This window comes from Brachycentrus maculatus, unplaced genomic scaffold (genome assembly GCF_059751285.1).
Source record: "Brachycentrus maculatus isolate JH-2025_06_01 unplaced genomic scaffold, ASM5975128v1 h1tg000095l, whole genome shotgun sequence".
Lineage (NCBI taxonomy): Eukaryota > Metazoa > Arthropoda > Insecta > Trichoptera > Brachycentridae > Brachycentrus > Brachycentrus maculatus.
In genome coordinates this window covers 250,718-272,952 of record NW_028280849.1, presented here as the reverse complement: position 1 = coordinate 272,952, position 22,235 = coordinate 250,718, and the positions used below count along the sequence as shown (strand labels likewise).

The following is a 22,235-nucleotide window of genomic DNA, read 5'->3' as shown; positions in this document are numbered from 1 at the left end:
AATTTGTGATAGTATTTTTTAAAGTCTTTGTGCATATAAATAAAGTTCAAATGTTCAATACTGAAACCAGAGAGGCTTTGCAGTATTGGAGATACATTTAATAAATCTCAGGTATTCATATCTTTTTAATTAAAAATAAATATGGTTCTTTCTTGTTGTGTGATGTCGATCATATGCGGAATTTTCACATAGTGCATTTTTTCCGTAAATCATTTATACCACGATGTGTGATAATAAAAAGCGGACAATCCATTTTTTGAAGAATTTATAACCTCGTTTTAATAGTTACTTTAATACTATGCCATTCCGAATGAAGGGGGTGGGTGGATTCGTACATATATTAAATCAACCCACCCAAACTCACCCCTGTGTAATTGCATGTAAGTAGACAAATAAGAAATCAATAACACTGCATGTATTAGGACATTAACCAGTAAGCTATAAATCTTCATAAACGACTGCAAATAGAGATATTTGATGTGGACAGGCTATGCTACAAGTAAGTAGGGATTTTGTTAGCATATTGAAATACAAAGTATTATTTTTATTGCGAGGGGAGAAGGTTGATATCATTAATCCAATGCCAAAGTTAGGATTCTGCATTTTGCAAACTTAGTCAATGTGATGGATAAAACCAAATAGTGAAATATTTTATTATTATTAATTCCTCAACATATTAAGATGAAGAAGTCTATTACAGTTCTTATTAAGGTACTTTATTTACTGTAACATTCACAATTCGACTCATAATTGACAACCACAATATCGAAATAATGAAATTATCAAAGTATTTATACTTCAATTTCAAATATCAACTATATGTTTCTTTTTTGGGAATATCTATGGATAAAATTAGAAAGTTTTTTTTACTACTGAAACCTTTATAAAACTTATGTAAGATTTTCTCCAGAATTTTTTACACACAATTTTTTTTAACAGACGCCTGAAAATATCATATCCATTTTTAAACTTATTTTATTTATAATGAAAATGTAACTTTGTTTTCAAATCACCATAAATATTTTATTATTACTTAATTATAATATCTTCCGGTTTCGAAGCAAACCGCTTCTTAACCAAGACTGATTAATACTAAGTACTAATCAGTCTTGAGAAAAAAGCGGTTAGCTTCGAAACCGGTAGACATTTTAATAAAGTTATGAAAAAAAAATATAGTGATTTGAAAACAAAGTTACATTTTAATAATAATATGGAAAATCACAAATTAAGTGCTTCAAATATAAATTATTTCATTTTATTTACTTTATATATTTGCATTAAGAGTAAGTTAATACATATTTCAATTAAACTTAACTTATTCTATTTTAAAGTAAGTTTATTTTAGTGAATGTTTTTTTCTCATTTGCTTAAAAAGGGTACATGCAATTGATATTTTAAATTATCTAATACACAGAAGTGGAACTCAAAAAATATGATGTAATTCATATTTCAAGAGCATCTTTACATTTCAATATTTAATTTTTATTTTAGATATCACAAAAACATTCAAAATAAAGAAAAAAAATGATCAGAAATATTAATAACAGCAATCAGATTTTTGCAAAAATTCTAATCTTATTTGTTATAATTAATATGTAAAGAGTCTATGGTGAGATATTCATGAAAAACGAATGATTTTTCATAGATAGAAATACGCTAAAGGGTCATCAAGTTTGTGGCATGACCATTACTAACATTCGAGCTAAACTTTAATTAGTCGGACTTTCGGAGTTTCGTGTGTATACATTGAAGGTGCACGAATAGATAGTAACAGATGTGTCGCCACTGACTCTGCATTAACTATGAAGTTTTAATAATATTTCTTCTTTTCGTAGTCCCCGTCATTAGGTGTCCGATCCATCACGCCTGCCATTCTTCACCAGGTTTATTGCTGTCATTCAACAAACGAACACGTGTAACTATAACATAACTCTATGCTACATAAGTTACATTATTTATAATAAAAATAAGTGAAAAATGAACAGTTAAACTTTTTTTTAAATAATAATAAAATAATTATGATTTTCATCCTCTAATGAAAATTACAGATCTATTCCTGACGAGATTAGAACAAAATTATAGTATTTGAAAACCACAAGTTTTAAATTACGTAATCAATTGATTCGGCAGTCACTTTGAGGTAGTATCTATGCATTTTTAATTTTAGTTTTACTGGACACGTGTTTCGATGCATTCCGCAACCTTTTCTAAAACACCGTACGTATTTAAAGATGATGCGTTGTTTGAAAAGAATGCGGATTGCATCAAAACATGTGTCATAGTGGTATATACCAAATTTAAATTGTATTATTTTAAAGACTAAGAAAAATATGAAAGTCTGGACATTTACTGGTCTAACGACCGCTATATGTTATCACTTTATACACGTGAAACATTCACCGATTTTACCCATGATTGACAACCACACTAAATACTTAAAACTTCCATGTAATTATATGTATATATATTTATAATATATATATATATATATATATATATATATATATATATATATATATATATATATATATATATATATATATATATATATATATATATATATATATATATATATATATTGTTAAAACTCCAAACATAGTGCTAGATTTTAATAGAATTTCACTAGAGACATCTATGATGAGCTGAGGCAAGCTTTTTACTAAATTATCATTCTATGTTGAGATGTCAAAAAATCATATTAAAAATAGCTCCTAATTGGAGATAATCCAAATTCGTGAACCAGTATTTGGACACACTCAAAGTTTAAATTGCTTGAAAATATTGCTTCTTAAAATGTGATTTAAAAAAATGAATTAAAAGAAGATTTTAATAATTGAATAAATCATGTGATTAGTAGAAAAACAAACACCGAGAGCTTTTCTAAAGCTCCTAACCCGATGTGATATATTAAAAAAGCTCGGTGGAAAGCTACACTTGGGCAATATTGAATGCAAATAAGATTGACTTTAATGTCATCATAAAGCTAGTTTGATTAAAAGGGGTGACAATGTTCCCGGTGGAGACTAAACGGTTTATATGGTGAATATAAATTTGTATTTATGAGAAGCTTCATTGCATTATTGTTACATGTCAATTTGGGGTGAATATTGCCATTCGAAAATACAGGGGAATATATTAGTAGAAGGGCATTTTTTCTCTCCATTAAAAATTCACATAGAGTTTGCTGTACCCCTGGCAAGCATTGCTGTGGTTCATTCTAGTAAAATAAAAAATAAAGAAAATAGAAAAGCAACATGTTAATGAACAATATAATTTTACAAATCTTGTGATTCAATTAAAATATTAAGAATCTTGAAACAACAATGCTATAGAAATCATCAAAAATTATAAATGATGGTTGCTGTCAGGAAGCACGCTGTCCACCATGAATAATGTTTAGTGTTGGGAGTGTTGCTTTTACGTTTAAAAGATGGCATTGCCATTACGGTCAAAGAAGCTAATAAACATACACAACATTTTGGGTTAGGAGTCAAAATGTTGTGAATTATATGACAAGTCAAATACGCTGCATTAAAATTTTAAATTATATTTTCAAGCGTCTCCCAGTAAGTAAAATAGTTCGGTTAGGATCTTACATATATCTAAATAGGATCTCTGCAAAATAAAGGCTTTCTTAACCCAACCATGAATGCTGCTGTGAACTCAAACATGAAACGAGATGAGATTTATGATAAATGCATGAGTTTTAAAATTTAAGTTGTGTGGTTGACAATCATGGGTAGAATAGTAAATGTTACACACGTGTAAAGTGATTACGTTACCAGCCTATAGTCATGTAAATACCCAGATTTAAGATAATCGAGATTTATGAACAAGTAATATATTTGAACATATTCAAAATGTTTTATTTTTTTTTACTCATTTTAAACATTTTTTAGTGGTGTCACCCCTTACAAAATAATAATAGCAAAAAAACAAATATCCTTGTACGTAGCTATTTATAAAACTTCTTCTTTTTCTAACCCTTATTTGCATCCAGTGGTGCATAGGGCACTGCATCGTATTGGCGCAGTGTATCTTGATCTTTACTTGCATTCGTACAATTTTAAGATATCGTAAGCGCAGGTATTATTTTTTATTTAATTTAATTCAGGTAAATAAAGTCGAGTTGATGAGTAGCTGAAAATAGGACTCATCCCTTCTCTCAGGACTACGACTCATCTAGTGGCCCCGAAAGCTATTGTTAGACCGTATAATTTAATACATGATTCCGACATTATTGCTCCTCATAAATCTACATACGATCTTTTTACTTTACGGATGAGTCATCAATCAACGGTTTAGTAAACATCATCGCTGAAGGTAGTATCAGCGCCGGGGCGTTAGGTCGCCGTTTCAGGGTAATATAGAGGCGTCGTTTGTTTTCATTAGGCGTCCCCGGGCCCCACTGGAGGGAGGAGGTTACTTACAACCCGATACTAACTTTAATGGCCACAATAGGGGTAGGTTTTTGACTGCCTGCTTATTAATACTTGGCGCTTTTATGAAGTGCGTAAAAGTATCGGAAACTAGCCACTAGCTGGGTTTTGATATTCTACGATTATCGTAAAAAAAAATCTAACTCTTATCCAAAACAAGTGATGCATAGGCTACTGCATCTTTATATAGATCGTTAATAACATGAAAGCAGTTTAATCATAAGTACATTTCAGGCACAATTCAAGGTAATGTTGAATAAATAGTATAGTTAAATTCATTCAAACACCTTTCCGCAACCCAATGGTGCATAGGGCACTGAATTATAAACACAGTGTTATCTTGATCGTTAACACATGAAAGAAAGGTGATCAGCCTTCCGCTTCAGGTAATACCAGTCCAGGGTAATATTGAATAAATATTAGAGTGGAAAAATTAGTTATATTTATTTGACCCCCCTGGGAATCGAACCTGGAACCACCAGAACGGTAGCCGAGCGTGCTGAGCATTACCCTACGGAGGCGGACATAGATTAAATTACTTATATAATATTTATCTTGACCCACCTAGGAATCGAATCCGAGATCTTCAGCATGGCAGCTAAACGCCCTAACTACTACACAACGATGGCAGATAATGAAAATGATTATTAGTAAAAATTATGTTGCATCTTGTTTATGACGATATGAAAAATATGTGTTCATGGTACCTTATATTATGGGTATACTTGTATATTTATATAAATAAAAATGTAAATGTCAGTTTGTTCAAAAATATCCTTAAGTTCTCTTAAATTCTCCGGTTAATTAAAAAAAATATATAAAACTTAGCGAATGCGAATAGGTCGCGATTTTTATGTTTTGATATTTTCAATTGATGGTAACAAGCAACGTAATACGCAGTGAACAACATAATAAGATAGAAAAAAAAACTTTCTAAACATTTTAACAATTAAGTTAAATGTTTGAGAAACCCTGGTTGGATACTCATATAAGAAAAACGTCTGCCATGAGACGGCTCGTTATTAAGCTCTCACGCCTCGAGTTGACGACTTCTTTGTTTCTCGCTCCCTCTCTGTCGCACAAAAGCGAGATCCCATATCTCTGTTCCTCTCTGTTTCTCATTTCTCGCTCAACAATATTGTTTTTGGTGTGTAATATGTTGGGGTCGCTAACATTTTCCATCGGATGTTAATTTTTATGTAAAAATTTTTAAAAAATTAATTAACACTCCCCTTATTATACATCGTTCAGTTTGTCTAATACCACTTAAAAACTTTACTCCACGACTACCAAATTAAAAAAAAACATTCCATCATCAGGTCAACTATAGACTGATGATGACCTAGTGATGGAATTGTTATTCCGTAACCAGTAGTCGAGAAGTAGAGTTTTTAAGTAACGATAACGACGAAATATTGAGTATTTTACGTACCATACTCCAATGTTTACAATGCCAGTTTTTGTATGCTTTTAGTATTAAAAAAAATACTTTATTTTTAGGATTATCGACATAGAAATATTGAAGTTTTGTAAGTGGATAAATTCTCTGTAATTCTCGAGATAAAACTTAATGCACATCTGTTATAGTTATTAAACCATTAGGAAAATAAATCCATTTCAAGAAAATTATTATTAAATTAATATTTTTTGTAAACAAATATTTTGTTCAACCTTGAGGGACAGAAAAAACACCGGGAGTGTCAAATTAATAATTTTTTTTGCAAGGTTTGTGAAATGCGTAGTTTCAATAAGTGAAGCCGTTCACAGGTACCCTACATTGACCCTACATAACAAATTTCAGGTAAAGTTAGAATCTAACCTTACCTGAGATCTAACGTTAGATGAAAATATCTGTAGTTTTCGAAACTGGTCGTGTGTAATGAAATAAAACGCTTAAAAATATATAATTTTCTTGACTGTTTTTCGCAGATACTTTGTGGCACATTTTATAAGCTTTATAAAACTAAACAACTTTGTTTTAATCACTTTATTATTGGTACACTTTATCCAAACGGTTGGATAAAGTGTACCAATAAAAAAGTGGTTAAAACAAAGTTGTTAAGTTTAATAAAATGTATAATTTTGTTGGTAATGCTTAAAATTAAAAACTTAATTTTTTTACAGCCTTTTATTATGGAAATTTAATTTCAGAACAAAAAAATACATTTTCAGGATTTCAATCCAGGTTTTCCGCTTCTGGAAACAACTATGTCAGAAAGATATTGCGCCCTCGCTCTTAAAAAGACTTACGTTTCTTAGACACCCTACCTTCATCCCTTTCATTACATGTTCTCCTCTGCGTACAAGAAAGAGAAAGATGCTGTATAACGATATAAGGCTTTCACGGAGTCTGTTAACAAGTGATACGGGAGCTTTCAGGGAAAAGCTTTGCTGAAGTCTTATTGGAAGGCGGAGGGTGAATTGTGCTGGGGGTTGTTTTGAGTTAAGGGAGGATATTATGTTCTTTTTCGCCTTCATCCATTCTCTGTATTTTAATAAGAGTTCCTGTACAGGAAGGCGGGAAATTTAATATTCAAGGAAGTAAAACCACCTATCAGCGGAGTTGTGTAAGACAATTACCTTACACATATTAATAATGTTTAAAGTCACGTTTGAAATTAGTTATTATCCAAATTTAACATACTGAAAAAGTTAAACTAATTAAATTCAATATAAGAATTTAGACATTTGGGTGGTTGCTTTGGGTAGGAGGGTTAAAATGAATTTATGTGATTTTTCACTGTAATATTTATCTAAAGCACAGATTTAACAATCGAGATAGTTATGATTCTATACGATGCAGTACCCTATGCACCATTGAGGGCAAATAAAGATTGAAATAGGAATAAAAAGGGAATGCACTACATACTAGATAACACTATAAAAGCTGCGTAAAAATGTTTTCAGTATGATGTCCTGTAAAAATCATTTCAAGGGTGTATTTTCAGATAAACAATTCAGTACTCAACCGGCAATTCACACGTGTTGTATGCATACAATATATATATATATATATATATATATATATATATATATATATATATATATATATATATATATATATATATATATATATATATATATATATATATATATATATATACCTTTCAGTAACTCTTTTATTTTCGAAACCATATATTTATTTCGAAGAATACTTATTTTTTTTCAAAACAAAAATGGTCTTTTACGCAAAATTAAGATTTAAGCGATTATTCTGCCTTAGTAAATAGCAGTTAATCTTGAGATACATTTATTTATAAATATAGTGAATTGGTGAAATGTAACTAAAAATATAAATTTCGATATCGATCTATCGCTCCAAGATTCTGGGTGGTGGCATACCTACTAGCTACCCTTAGCGCTTTACCGGCTGTCATACAAGCTAAGTGGATTAGGTAATCCTTTACAGGGGTGGCTCTCTTTGTTGTGTTCTCGGCACATCGGTCCGCGTGCTTCGATAAGCGTTTTAAGGGATGCGAAGTTTATATTAATTTTCTTCGCATAGGTCCATATCGTTCATACAAAATCCTTTATTAATACTTTATTAATTTGAAATATTTCCCAAATTCAGTAATCCAATGAGATTATTTCTTAAGTAGTTCGAAACATTTATTAACATCCAATTTATGTCGAAGGGAATGATGGGGTTTATTTTTGCGCTGTATGTACCAGTACAAATTGAGATTTTTAGTTAAATATTTTTGTTTCCTAAATAAATGTCCGCCATTGTAGTGTATTGGTCAGCACGCTAGGCTACCGTACTGAAGGTCCCGGGTTCAAATAAATTTAAGTGATTTTTCACTCTCAATTTTATTTAATATTACCCCGGATTGGTACCTGAATCGCAGGGCTGATGGAGTGAATAATTTCTAAATATATTATAATCATTCTAGTATAATGAGGTATGCGAGATTTCATAATAAAGTAGCTATACGTTATATTTAGCAGGAATAATATTTTTAAATATTTCATGATATCTAAAATAAAATATCTAAAATTTATATATATAAACAATAGATGACTTTTTGAGTTGATTTTTACATTCTGATAAGAGTTTTTTTAAGTTTTTTTTTTTAATTTTGCTGCTGTTTTTTTTAAATGTGAACCAAAAAAATACAACGTATGATAATAATCGCTTTCTCAGTTTTTCAGAAATTTTATGATGAAAGATGAAATATTGGAAAATGTTAAATTTATTGAAATTGTTGTTCATTAAACTGATTTGTATTGATGTATAAATATGTATCCATTTCGATAATGCTTAAATTGTGAAAAAATACAAGTGGCATATCGCTCACTCCCTTCAACAACGTCATATATCAAAAATCGTCTTTTCCCCAGAAAATGCTCTATATCCCAGCAAAAGCAGCATATTTTAAATTTAATATTTACCCGCTATAGGGCAGAAAGTGTTGTTTTAGCATTTTGAATAAAATGTATTGTCTATTTTTTTATTATCTAAATATTGTTCAAATGGTAAGAAAACCTTCGGGTTTTACTTAAAAAGATCTGTTGCACAGTGAAAAGTTCAATAAGTGGCTTCATATTTATTTTTAATACTTTTCATTATATTCTTAAACTCTAAAAACGATATCCTGAAAAATCAAGTTTTTTTATATATGACGTTGTTGAAAGGAGTGAGCGATATGTTGAGATTTATTGTAAACACTGCAACGTGATATATAATTATGCGAGTTAGTTTTTTAATCAGAATATTACGTGCGTTCATTTAAGAGTTTCAATTTTTCGTCTCGTCCATGCCAATTCGCCTTACCACACTTATAAAAGTTTTCAAAAATTAAAATATTTTTATGCTAAGTAAAATACGCCTTCCAAATGTCAAAAAAAACATTTAAATCCTACTTTTGAGAAATAATAAAAGATATTACCTTTCGTAAATAGTTCAATACCAAATTGCTTTCTATACAACTTCAGAATAAATAAATACTCGAAGATATCTTTGAAATTTGAAAAATTTATTTGCTTGAATATCTATTTGTTAAAAAAAGTAGGCGGTGCTGAAATATGAACTCGCAATAATATAATTCAGTCAATAAACTCTATTCATCTCACAAGTGATCAATACAAAAAAGCGTATAATGACTTTTAGCTGGTTGAAGAAACGTCATTACAAAATGAACCAGACGGCGATTAAAAAGTAGATGAGGAATCAACTACATAATAATTTTTATGTAGATGTTTTTAAAAAAAGTATGATTGTAAAGGTTGATTAGATTTCCATCATTAATTTTTCTATTTAAAAATATATAAAAAGACAATTTTATTAATTATTTTGTTTTATTTTATAATAACATTTACTTTTGAATCGTATTGAGGATTTGTATTTTAATGTCAGGAATATACGTGGGTTTTGATGTCATTCTATGTATGAACTTGACATTTTCTCATTAAAACAGGTTCTTTTATTTGAAAAGTAAATAATAAGAAATTATTTTATTTGAGACAATAATATACCCCTGTGCCATAAATTGGTGACCTCGACATGATCTCCGATTCAAATCAGTCTCTCTGGTTTTGCAGTAAGGAGCTTTGTCTTATAAATAAATAAATGGCTCATAAATAAATAGAAAAGGTGGTCTTATGCATGATGTGTCTGAGAGAATGTATAAATATTTATATATCTTTGAGGTTGTTATTAATGCACGCATCTCTCCAACGATGTATGGTTAGCCACTATACCGCAGGACTGACCACCCTGCTTTCTTATAATCAAAGATCGAGTTAATACTGTATTAATTGGATGTAATGCTCTACGCATATCATGGTTCAAAATGTTGATTTTGTTGTTTTTTTCGTATTAACACCGAGTTGGCAGCATGTCGTCGATAAGTAAGTTTAAGAATCCCCTGTATTTAGAGGGTCCGATTCTCGAAATTCGCCTCCGAGTGGGTGTGAGATTCTGTTTTTATGCTAGACAATGTGTGACATATTAAGTAGGTCCATTGAATTCGAGTATCATAACGAGAAGTTTTACTAGTAATTGTGAGTTCTGTCCCGCATCCCGCCCATTTACTCGGTGGTCCATTGTACTCGCGGAGGCTCCTCCATTGTTGGTATTGAGAACCATTGATGAACATTTTGCGGTCTCGCCCATAACAAATAGACCGGCCAAATATTGACCGAGTAGTGTTTTTTTTCACTTTCTTTAAATACCGATTATTTAGAATCACTCCCTTTATTCGCAAAGCTCGTGTTTTGTGCTCGTCATAAATGAACTGCGTACTTTGTGGATTTTATGAAATATTTTACTCTTTTGTTGGTTTTGACTATGAACGGTTGCACCTAATGTCGATAAATAACAAACATGATTTTTCCTACTTATGCCATTTATATTCTGATTCTTTACAATTTCTAAGAAATATTTGAATAAATATTTTGAGAGAATTGAAAAGACAAATCTTGACAATATGTGACTGTGACTGACAATATGTCTCCGCAATAGTTATTTTTCAATAAAATTCATTTAATAAAATCTTAACTTAACGATATGCTATTCTAAGATATTATTGTAGCCAAGGAAATCTATATAAAGTGTTTTTTTTTAAAACCTACAAATATAACATAGGTATGTATAACTTTGATAGATAATTTTGCAACACTAGGAAAAAATGGGTTGTGTTTTTTCTAAACTAGTTCTCACAAACACACTACGCCGAATCTAGGTATTACTAGGATACAGTATTCTTACTGAATTTAAATTGATCATGATACATTTGTAATGATCTCTTGCATTAAATTATAAATAAAACACTTTTTTTACCACTTGAGTATTATTTTGTTACGACTAGTTTTAGAAGCTACAGATGCTTCCATCTACGGGTTTAAATATAAACCCGTAGATAGAACATAAAATTTATTTTCATACACGTAGATAGAAGCATCTGAAGCTTCCAAAACTAGTTGTAATAATATAATACTCAAGTGGTAAAAAACAAGTGTTTTATTTATAATTTAATCGTGTCTCGCCACAAAGTGAAATTCTAAAGAAATAAATCACATAATTTTTGCATTAATATAAATAGTATGTTTGTACTATTCGTGCGTTTGAAATATGAAAATATGTTTGAAACAATTAGAAGGCAAAATAAATATTACATTAATTTTAAATTCCAAAAATACATGATTTTTAATTTTTTATTAATATTTGGCAATCGCCCAGTTAGAGAATATTTCTGCCAAGGTCAAATTTAAGTTTTTATAAAGCTCTATGCTTTAATTTCTTTTTATAAAAATTTCGTTTTTGTTTACAACATTTTGCCCAATATGAATATTTTCCAAACAAAATAGAACAATTGTATCGTATAATTCAATCGAGTTACTAAACTGATTTATTTTATATTAGGCATACAGGTAAATAGTTATTTGTTACGTTATGGGCATTTAGCGGATACAATTTAACGTAAATCGTTTTTAATTTATTATTAGATTAAAACCAATATTTTTAGCTTTTCCACTTTTTTATTTGACCAGCGACCGGGTTTCGTCGTTACCGACATCATCAGACTGGTCTGACCAGTCTGATGATGTCGGTAACGACAAAACCCGGTCGCTGGTCAAATAAAAAAGTGGAAAAGCTAAAAATATTGGTTTTAATCTAATAATAAATTAAAAATGCAATTCCATCACGAAGTGTCAGTGGATAATATAAATCTAGTAAATCGTTTTTTTTATTATTATTAAACTATAACATTATAAACTGTTAATTTGGCTTAAATAAATCAACAAATATATTTAAAGGTACATGTGTAGGTAGGATTTTTCTCTAATATGTTGAGCAGGATCTCCGAAGGACTAGTTTATATTAAAGCATGTTGTATTGACGGCCGCTGAGAGGCTTAACTCGGTAACCCACAATACGTGGCCGAGTGACCACCCAGGACGGGGCTTCCGGAAGTGGTTTCCGATGAAACCACGTGGATAACAATTGGACAAATAAATACCCATCCGGACATGCGCACAGGACATCTGGCCGATACTTGTAAAAATATTACTATACAAGATAACATAAAGCCTACGAAATAATAATTATGATGAATTTTTTTTTTAAAGAGGTGTCCTCACATTGTTGTCAAACTAAAAATAGGAAGTATTTATATATAAACATTTATATATATATATATATATATATATATATATATATATATATATATATATATATATATATATATATATATATATATATATATATATATATATATATATATATATATATATATATATATATATATATATATATATATATATATATATATATATATATATATATATATATATATATATATATATATATATATATATGAATATATATTGGGATTTGATTTTTTTAGAATACCTTTTGTCTGAAACAAATATTTTTTTTAAATCTTTTTTATTTTCATTACTTTATATTTATGAGGACCCGGGTTCGATTCCCAGGGAGGGTCTATTAAATATAAGTGATTTTTTCACTCTTATATTTACTCAATATTACCCTGGACTGGTACCTGAAGCGGGGGGCTGATCACTTTTCCTTCATATGTTAATGATCAAGATAACACTGCGTTTACATGATGCAGTGACCTATGCACCATTGGGGTGCAGAAAAGGGTTTGAATGAATGAATGATATGGTTACAAGATATTATGGGAAAATTGCATTGAAAATAAATTACATGCACATTTTTAATCGTCGCAAATTGCATTAAATACAAAAATCAAAAAAAATGGGTTGCAACCGTTTAATAATTATTTTCGTCAATCGCGGAGACATAAAAACCCAAATCTCCTACAAATAATCGATTTCATTCAGAATCTTCCCCTTCATTCAATCTCCAGGGGCGGCAAGCTTTAGGGGTGCCTTTGACACTTTTCTATACAAAATGTAATTTCTTCACAAAAGGTTTTAACGGAAACTTAAAGTTTTCAGGTAAAAAAACGCGCCGACCAGACAGCCTGTCGCCGCCACTCCGAAGGAAGGAACGTTCTAAAGGTGGAAATTGTATTTTTTTTCTTCCTTGCAAATCGAATCCTTTCTGGATGCGAACAAAGACGGTTGTATCAAGGAATTTCGAAGATTGAAAGTTTTTATTTTTATTTTAAAACAAGATATTTTAAGTGTTTAATAAGCGATAAAATAGTTCTTGTAAAATAGTTCTAATAAATTCTACTGACATTTATTGGTGGTTGGTAACAGCGTTGTATAAAAAATACCAATTTCTAACCTATTTCACTTATTTTTTACCACGATTTATGTCAATACACGATAAATATACATATTTTTTTAAGTCTTGGAATTTCCTAAAATTAGTAGTTAATCACTTTGTGTATAATTTTTTTTTTATATGTATATATATAAAGTGATTTAAGAGTATAAAAATTGTTTTTTTTTTATGATATACATTTATCTCTTTCTCTCTTTTCAATCATTATTCGAACCCAGATTGTGCATAGGGCATCGCATCAAAATGGTATATTAATACATATATTAAATGATCGTATAACAATATACCAAATATGTTTTGAAATATTTGTGCACAAATATTGGATTTGACCAGACAAAAGGTTGTTACAAGGGTTTTTTGATATCCCAAGAAAGACAATAAAGTTATGGCAATATTTTTTTTAAATATTAGTTTTTCAGCACTACATCAGTTATATTTTAACAGATAGATTGCAGCATTTAAATGTGTGTGTTATGTGTAACGTTCCTGCTATATATATTAAATTCACATACAACTTTTCAAATTTCAATAATATGGTTATTATTAGAAAATGTTTTACAGTTTGTAAAATGACCACTTAAACCACCTAATGGTAGGTCATAAACCCTGTATGTGCCCAGAGTATTATATTATTATCCCTACAACTTCTTCGCTTTAGTTTAGATAGCATAAAAAATCTTCATAATACTTAAAACATTTTAATTTAAAAAAAAATTTCACATCACATCTGACGTCATTGCACAAGTTGTAAATAAAAAAAAGTACTATTACTATACAAGTGCATTTTATGAATGAAACGAATTCCAGGTATATTTCTGAATTTATGAATGAAGAGGCATTTGAGAAGTGTTCTTCACGTCTATTATTACTACGCACGTCCCTAATTTCACGCCTGTTACCTGTGCTTCCCTGTTTGTACAATGTATAGTTGTCCTGTGTCCCGGAACACTTTGTAAGGATGACCGTAAGTGAAGGTATTGTGATGTATTGTGATACATGAATGTCCGAGAATGTCCAAGTTTTGCTGAAATCGTGAAATTCGACCATGTGCACAAGTGCGTGATATGGTCGATTGAGTGAAGAAAGTAGAATCGTTCATTTGACCAGATAATTCGTTATTCCGCTAAACAAGTTGGAGATACAAGTGGGTTCGTTTTTTCTTTAGAAATTACAAAATTGATGTTTGGTATAAATTTATATTCTAATGTGAGAGAATAAAAAAAAGTGAACATATAAAAGATTACAAAAAAAGAATATATTTGTATTTGCTGAAATGTGAATGATAATTGTATAATTTTTATTACTTTTTTTTCAAATCCTTTAAATTAACTTTAAACTTAATTAACACCATCACTTTCAGATATAACAATTAAACAAATAATTGAAGTATTGTATGTAAACTATCATTCATACTTTAGCAAATGAATCCTAGAGATACGAAGATTAAATTTCATATTATTGTTTTATATTTTAAGATTAAATTTTAAATAAAGTCCCCGCACTAAGATTCACTAACAAAACGAGTTAACAACCATTTAAAAAAGTTTTTAAAAGCATGTTTGAAGGAACAAGGTATAATGGGAATATTGGGGAACTGAAAAACGTTGAATAAATAATTAATAACTTTTATTTAAAAAAATATGTATTGTATTATAAATATTATAAACACATTTTTATAATATTTATAATATAATATTACAAGTGAAATTCAACAGCTGAAATGTGGTAACTAATATAATTAAATGGTAAGATACCAATATGGCGTTATATTTAAATGCTTTTTGTGATAAGAGATTATTAGATTTAAGTTTTGTTCTTACATTTATTGGTCGAACTCATTTTTATATAGTAAAACAACAACTATACAGATCATACTATTTTTATTTAATTTCGCCAATGATAGTGATGTAGAAATCGGAATAAAACATTAAATATATATATTGTCCACATATATGTATATTTCGTATCTGTAACTGTTGTCATGCGAGTGATTTAGTAGTAAACAGAGCTTGGATGACTTTCATATATTTTATTAAAAGGTATAAATCTTTTTAGGAAATAAAAATTACTATATTCAATAAAGAAATAAAAGATCTAAAAAAACATCTGGAAATAAAGCATTTAGTAAAAAGAGGACAAATTCTTTCCTGTGTGTAAGGGTCGTCGCGAAGGGCTGTGCTTTATTAGGTCACAGTAGGGGGTGGTCAAATAATAAATAAGATGGAAGATAGACGATACAGGATACGAGATGGGAATGGGACATTTTAAAAATAGAACTAAGGGATGACCATCAGTTCAGCTGTCTTCAACAGGGTCACGAAATGTGCCTGCAAAATAATTGTTACGCCAAGATAGAATACCCAACTTTTTACTGGAAACATAGGGTCACATACAAATATATACACATATTTTGTTGGGAAAGTGAGTATTACAAAAAAATATTTATATTTTTTCCAAAGACCTTTTCGAAATTAAGAGGGATGATTTAAATATGCTTTTCAAAAATAACACCAAAAAACTAATACATTAATTTAGAATATTTTCTGTTTTATTTTATTATTATTATTTTCGATATTTTGCAAAATGTAGCTAATCTTTAATCGGAAAGAAATTAAAGTGTGTGGATATGCAAATTTCAATTTAAATATTAATTAAATGTTTGATTGAATTCATACGGTGTGTGATGAAGCTGTTTTTTTAAATTAAATATTCAACACCACATAATATTACAATTTAATAACTAACTAACTAACCATCACGCCGCTTCCCCGCAGGGGTAGGCAGAGAGAATCGAACGCCACACCACTCTGCCTTTGCAAACATTCTTTGCCTCTTCTACATTCATGCATCTCCTCATACATACCCGATGATTATTACGACTCCTGACCCGGCCGCTTTCAAGTATTTTACATACCTGATTGTACCAAGTTTTCCTCGGTCGTCCTCTGCTTCTTTTTCCAGCTATGTACATTTGCCTCATAAATTTGTTTATTACAGAAGACAGTAGTTACCAAATATCTTCTCTCGGCATATTTTTCACACGTTTATTGCGATACATATATTCACAACAATATTTTTCCTTTCTGCCGTTGTGTGTAATCAAAGACAATGAAACTAATAGTGAAAAAATATACTCGTATATATTGATAAACTCTTTTTTGTTGTTTTTAATTTAGTTTATTTAGTCTTAATTATACCTAGTGTATTTTTGAAGGTTTCCAGGTATAATGGCAAAATTAAGTTAGTGCTTAAGTTCTTAAGCTTGGATACGGATTTTCTCTATTTGATACATTTTCAATGCCTCTCTCTTATACCTACCGTATAATTTCCTTGAAAACAAAAACAATTTTTTTTTCTTGAAAACGTATAATTTCCTATTATTCTTTTCTAACAAAGTAGAAAAAGTAATGATAGTTATTTTTTCCTAATAACTGATTTTATTTTATTTTATGATTATTGATTTTTTTCTTTGACCAACAGAGAATATATAAAAAATACCCAGGGACGATTCCCACTTTTATGGAGCCTTCAATACAGCCTTGGCAGGCCTCATGAGATCCGCATTTGCACATTGATGACAGAGGATATTCAGAAAGCCTTTGAAGGCAAGTTCAAGGGGCAAGCCACCTTCTCATCTGCCTGGCTTCCTGTTATCCTCAACAAGGCACCAGAACACAGACCTGGGCTCTGTTTTTTATCATATTTTTTATCCCATGATATGTTGAGCATTATTCTAAAGAAGTATTATTTTTGACAACTCATCAAAGATGAAGATGAATATGGAAGTCTGGGCATTTACGGGGCTGACGACCGTCATAGGCTGGTTTAAGTGATAACTTTACACACGTGTAACATTCACCAATTCTATCCATTATTGATAACCACACTACTCAAATTCTTGGAAGTTCTATATATATGAACCAATTTTGAAACATTGTTCTTGAATCACTAGAACTTCACTACAGACATTTATTGGTGAGATGAAAATAAGCTTTTTATTTAGCAGAAACTCTTTTATTAGTATGTGAGGTCCGAATCCTGGATTATAATTACACACACGAGAAACGCTAGATAAGATCATTTTTATTTTTATTATTTAAGCTTATTATTTGACATTTTGAGTGTGAACAAGTATTTGGACACACCAAAAATATTGAATTCTAAAGAAGCACATTTCTAACATTCTTTATGGTAGCTTGAATGAGAATATAGATTTTAACAACATCGATAACCACTGAATGTTCTAAACTTATTAAACCGACTGTATTTTAAAATAATGGATTTTATTTAATTTAGACAGTTAGAAATTAAGTCGTATGTGTGTGTGCACATATAATACATATATATTTATTGTAGATATTTTTTCCATGACCTAAGTAGGTAGTTACGTATAAACAATCAATCACGCCAAATTGAATGCATTTCTTTGTACATTCAGTAGCATTGTATGAGGTGTTAGCTGTTACGATCATTATGGACTCTAGTTTATACGAAACACCTATACCAGTGTTACTCAATTCAACATATTACAAGTCTAACATTAAAAATCGTGATGTATTTTGGATATTAATAACTTATTTTATCGGATACTGGAGTATACACCCTACGGATACTATATTAATATGTAGGACGACCGAAAAAGACTTGACACGATCAGATCAATCAGTACCAAAAATCTGGCGGTGTCAAAAGTCTGCGTAATCGGAGGGCATGTATGACTAGATTTCTGGATGTGAAGGAGGCGAGGAGTGTATGTCAGGACAGAAGAGTGTGGCGTTCCATCCTTTCTGCCTACCCCTGTTGGGAAACGGCGTGATGGTAGTAGTAGTAGTAGTAGTAGTAGTTTTAGTAGCTCAACTTACGACGGAGAATCTATCCTTAATATGAAAGAAAATGGAAGATTGATCATTCTAGAGCTCACTATCTGGCATTTGGCTGGCGGCTTCAATGATCACTTTATACACTTAAATAATAATAGTTTCAAATAATAAAAAAAAATCAAAAATATAGTACTAGAAATAAGGATAAAATAAGACTGTCATTAAAAAAAAAACAAAGTCTCAAAAATGAATAATTTATAAGGGTTTGAATATATGAATGTGTGATGAGATGCCTGAATGTATGAATAATGAAAAGAGACGAAAGAGTTTAAAAATAAATGTTTTGTTTACTGTAAAAAGATGTAAATATATTTAATATAAAATATATAATGTATCTATATAATTAAAAAAAATTAAATGCTTAGAAAAAAGTGTTTGAATAATTTGAAACAAAATTTATACGTATGTAATATCATAGATGATCGACATTGAATTAAAGAAAAAGTAGGATAAAAAGTAGGAGATCCATTAAATGTTTCGATATAAATCAGTTTAAATTCTGGAGTATTTCACAGTGGTCCAACAACCTCGGTACAATAAGCCTGTTGATGCATACTGTAGAGATTTTGATGAATTGTTAAGCACTTAGAAACACATTAAGCATAAAATGGTGAGAGAATCACAGGTATTAAAGGCACAACCATGTGTGGCCTACCCATTGAGAGCGTGGCTTTGGAATAACGTTCTTCAGCTACTTAGACGTGATCCAATGTCTTCCAAATTGTGGTGCGCGCCTATATGAACAGGTTTCCATAAACTATGATATTTTTTTTACTCATTTTTAAATGTAAGCCTGAGTAAAGTTAGATATTTTATGCATTAAATTTATGATAATTAATAAATAACTTAAATACTTAGCATTCTATGAAAATATCGTAATAATCCCAAAAAATTAATGTTTTAAATGGTATAATTTCCAAAAGATAATAAAAAAAACTCATCAACCGCTCTTTCTGTGAGATTGATGCGTAACACATATTGACTTAAAAATGTCTGGTACAAAAAACCTGTTATAAATCATTAAATGTGGAATATTTTAACTATTTAAAATTAACATTTGTATGTATAAAACCACATAATAGGTTTTATTTAGTGGTATTATACAAATTTAGATTTATTAATAACCACGACTAGTTTCGAAAACTACAAACAGCTAATGCCGAATCAATAAATACTATGGGTATTTTAACAGTTGCTTTTTTGTTATAACTACACGTTTATGAGCTTAAACAGTATGCTAAAACAAAGTGCTCAGTATGCACAAAGTTATAAAAAAAAGTGCATAGTTTATTACGTTATTGCTATTTGTAAACGACAATTGAAAAAAAATGTTTTCATAAAAGTTATGTTTTTCTTTTCCTCCCTCATTTGTTCCATCCAACATTATATTGACAAATCTTTTTCTTTCTGGCTCCATTCTAACTTATCGTCTTTCGAGACTGTTGGAGTCAGCTCTCCTTGTCTTCAGGTTGTGGGTCCCTCTGTCATGGACAACGTCACTTCGAACCATGTTTTCTTTCTGGATCATCCATGAATTATTCGGTTTTCCTCTGGATGTTTTACTGGGGAAAATTCATGGTGATATTGATAAATATACATGATTAAATATGTATTTAATATTTGCTTAATCTAAAAATAAAAATAATATGGCGTAATGGAGGTCGAATAGAATATTTTGTCGGAGGTGCTAGTTGAAATATATTTGAGAGCTTCTGACTCGTAATCAATTTCAAATAAACCACCCAGGAGATGAATCAAATCACTTAGAAAATGAATAAAAAATAATTATTCTTAAGATTGACGTGTGATGGGCTCTTTTTAGAGATTTTATGACGTTCATTACAGTCGGGGTTTTATATTATCAATTTATAACCGAATAATGAATTCTAAAGTTTAGTGAACTTTGATAAACACCGTTTTTTATATTTGAATATAACAAGAACTGGAACCTTTTTCCAAAGGTTAATGTGCTTAAAAATTTGGATAAGCTCACAACACATTGAGTGTGTCCAAATAATTGTTTACAAATATTTCAATCCAGAATTTTATATTCATAAACTAATATGCATCATTATTTATTAACGTATTTTTAATTATGAACAAATGTAATTTCATGTTTGTCGTAATTTCTATGATATTTTCAAACAATGTTCTATGTTACGAATGCCTTTGAGGTAGTATGTTTTGAAAATGGTTCTATGTAAATTATCCAAATTTATTATTATTAGTATAAATGCAGAGACATACGTTAGTGTTTTCTGATGACTGCTCATTTATATTAAAGAAATGCAGCTGCCCAAATATTCACGACGGAGAGTAATTGCGTTACCGTCACATTTAATTGAATGAGAGGAATGTCATTGTGTAAGTATATTATTAGATCTTAGAATTCCTAATTAAATGCTTACTCATTACAAATAACTTGCCAAATTTATTTATTGTATATCCAATTTAAATGTTATGTAGAACAATTGAAAGGGCTGTGTGAGAATTACAAAGTCGTTTTATAAGTACATTTAGTTATTTGGGTTAACAGCAGCAACATATGTAAAACATATGCCAATATATGCCAACATATGCCAATCATAGCTTACCAGAGAAACATAAAGATTAGTACAAAATATTTAGTGTAGATCTAGCAAATGAACACGTATTTATGAGAGAAAATGTGCATGTGTGAAGTGTGTAAGAGGTAGTGCGTGTGTGTTTGTGTGTTTGTGTGTGTGTGTGTGTGTGTGTGTGTGTGTGTGTGTGTGTGTGTGTGTGTGTGTGTGTGTGTGTGTGTGTGTGTGTGTATGTGTGTGTGTGTGTGATGTTGGTTCTAGTAGGGACATACATACAATGCAGAGAAGCATAGTTTTTAAAGATCCTGAGGGGACAATACGCTCACCATTCGACTTTTCAACACAGATTTTCCGCAATTGATATACATATATGGCATCTTTACTTCAAGGGTGCCAAAAGTTTAAAAAACGTGTTTTAAGTATGACGTTCAATAGAATTTGCAGTGTATTACACTGTGGCAAACTGACAATTAAAAATTGCATTGTAAACGCTTCCAGTGTTACAAATTACATACAATACAAATTTTACTTGTATTATTACCTATTGAAGGGAATATTTTTAGTTTTATTATTAATTACATTACATTAATAGGCTCAAAAGTAATCATTAAAAATCACTTAAACTAGCCTATGATAGGTCATAAGCTATGTAAATAACCAAACTTCTGTATTCTTTTCATCGACGTTGAGATGTCAAAGATGTAAAAATTATTCCTAAGCGGAGAAACCCAGACTTGTGAACAAGGATTTGGACTTAGAGTGGCATATTTATTTTTAATCTATTCAAATTATACATCAATCTCATCTTCATAAGTTTAGTACATAGATCAATTTTAATTACAGATCAAAGGAGCTGTTTTTTTAATGCCATATCATTATTTTTAATTTAAGTTTCACATAGAAAGTACCAATATTTCTTAAAATCTATTGTGACATGTGTTTCGATGCATTCCGCATCATTTTTAATACTTATCACAATAAATTTAAAGAAATAGTGGTATTTACGATGTAGAACTAAAAATGGATAGATTTTACCACAAAGTGACTGCCGAATCAATTTCTGAAACCATGTCATCAAATTAGGAGTTAGCGATGAATCCACCTAATTATTTAAAAAAAACACTAGTTAAAT

General features: G+C 30.0%; 1 long non-coding RNA gene across 1 annotated transcript in view; it reads left to right on the top strand.

The window, feature by feature from the left end:
• LOC148310445 (uncharacterized) overlaps positions 1 to 13,410 on the top strand; it is a 42,365-nt gene extending 28,955 nt beyond the window's left edge. The window contains exon 3 of the long non-coding RNA XR_015837396.1: positions 13,358 to 13,410. This is a non-coding gene — a long non-coding RNA (uncharacterized LOC148310445). The remainder of the gene's footprint in view (positions 1 to 13,357) is intronic.
• Positions 13,411 to 22,235: the final 8,825 nt, after the last annotated feature.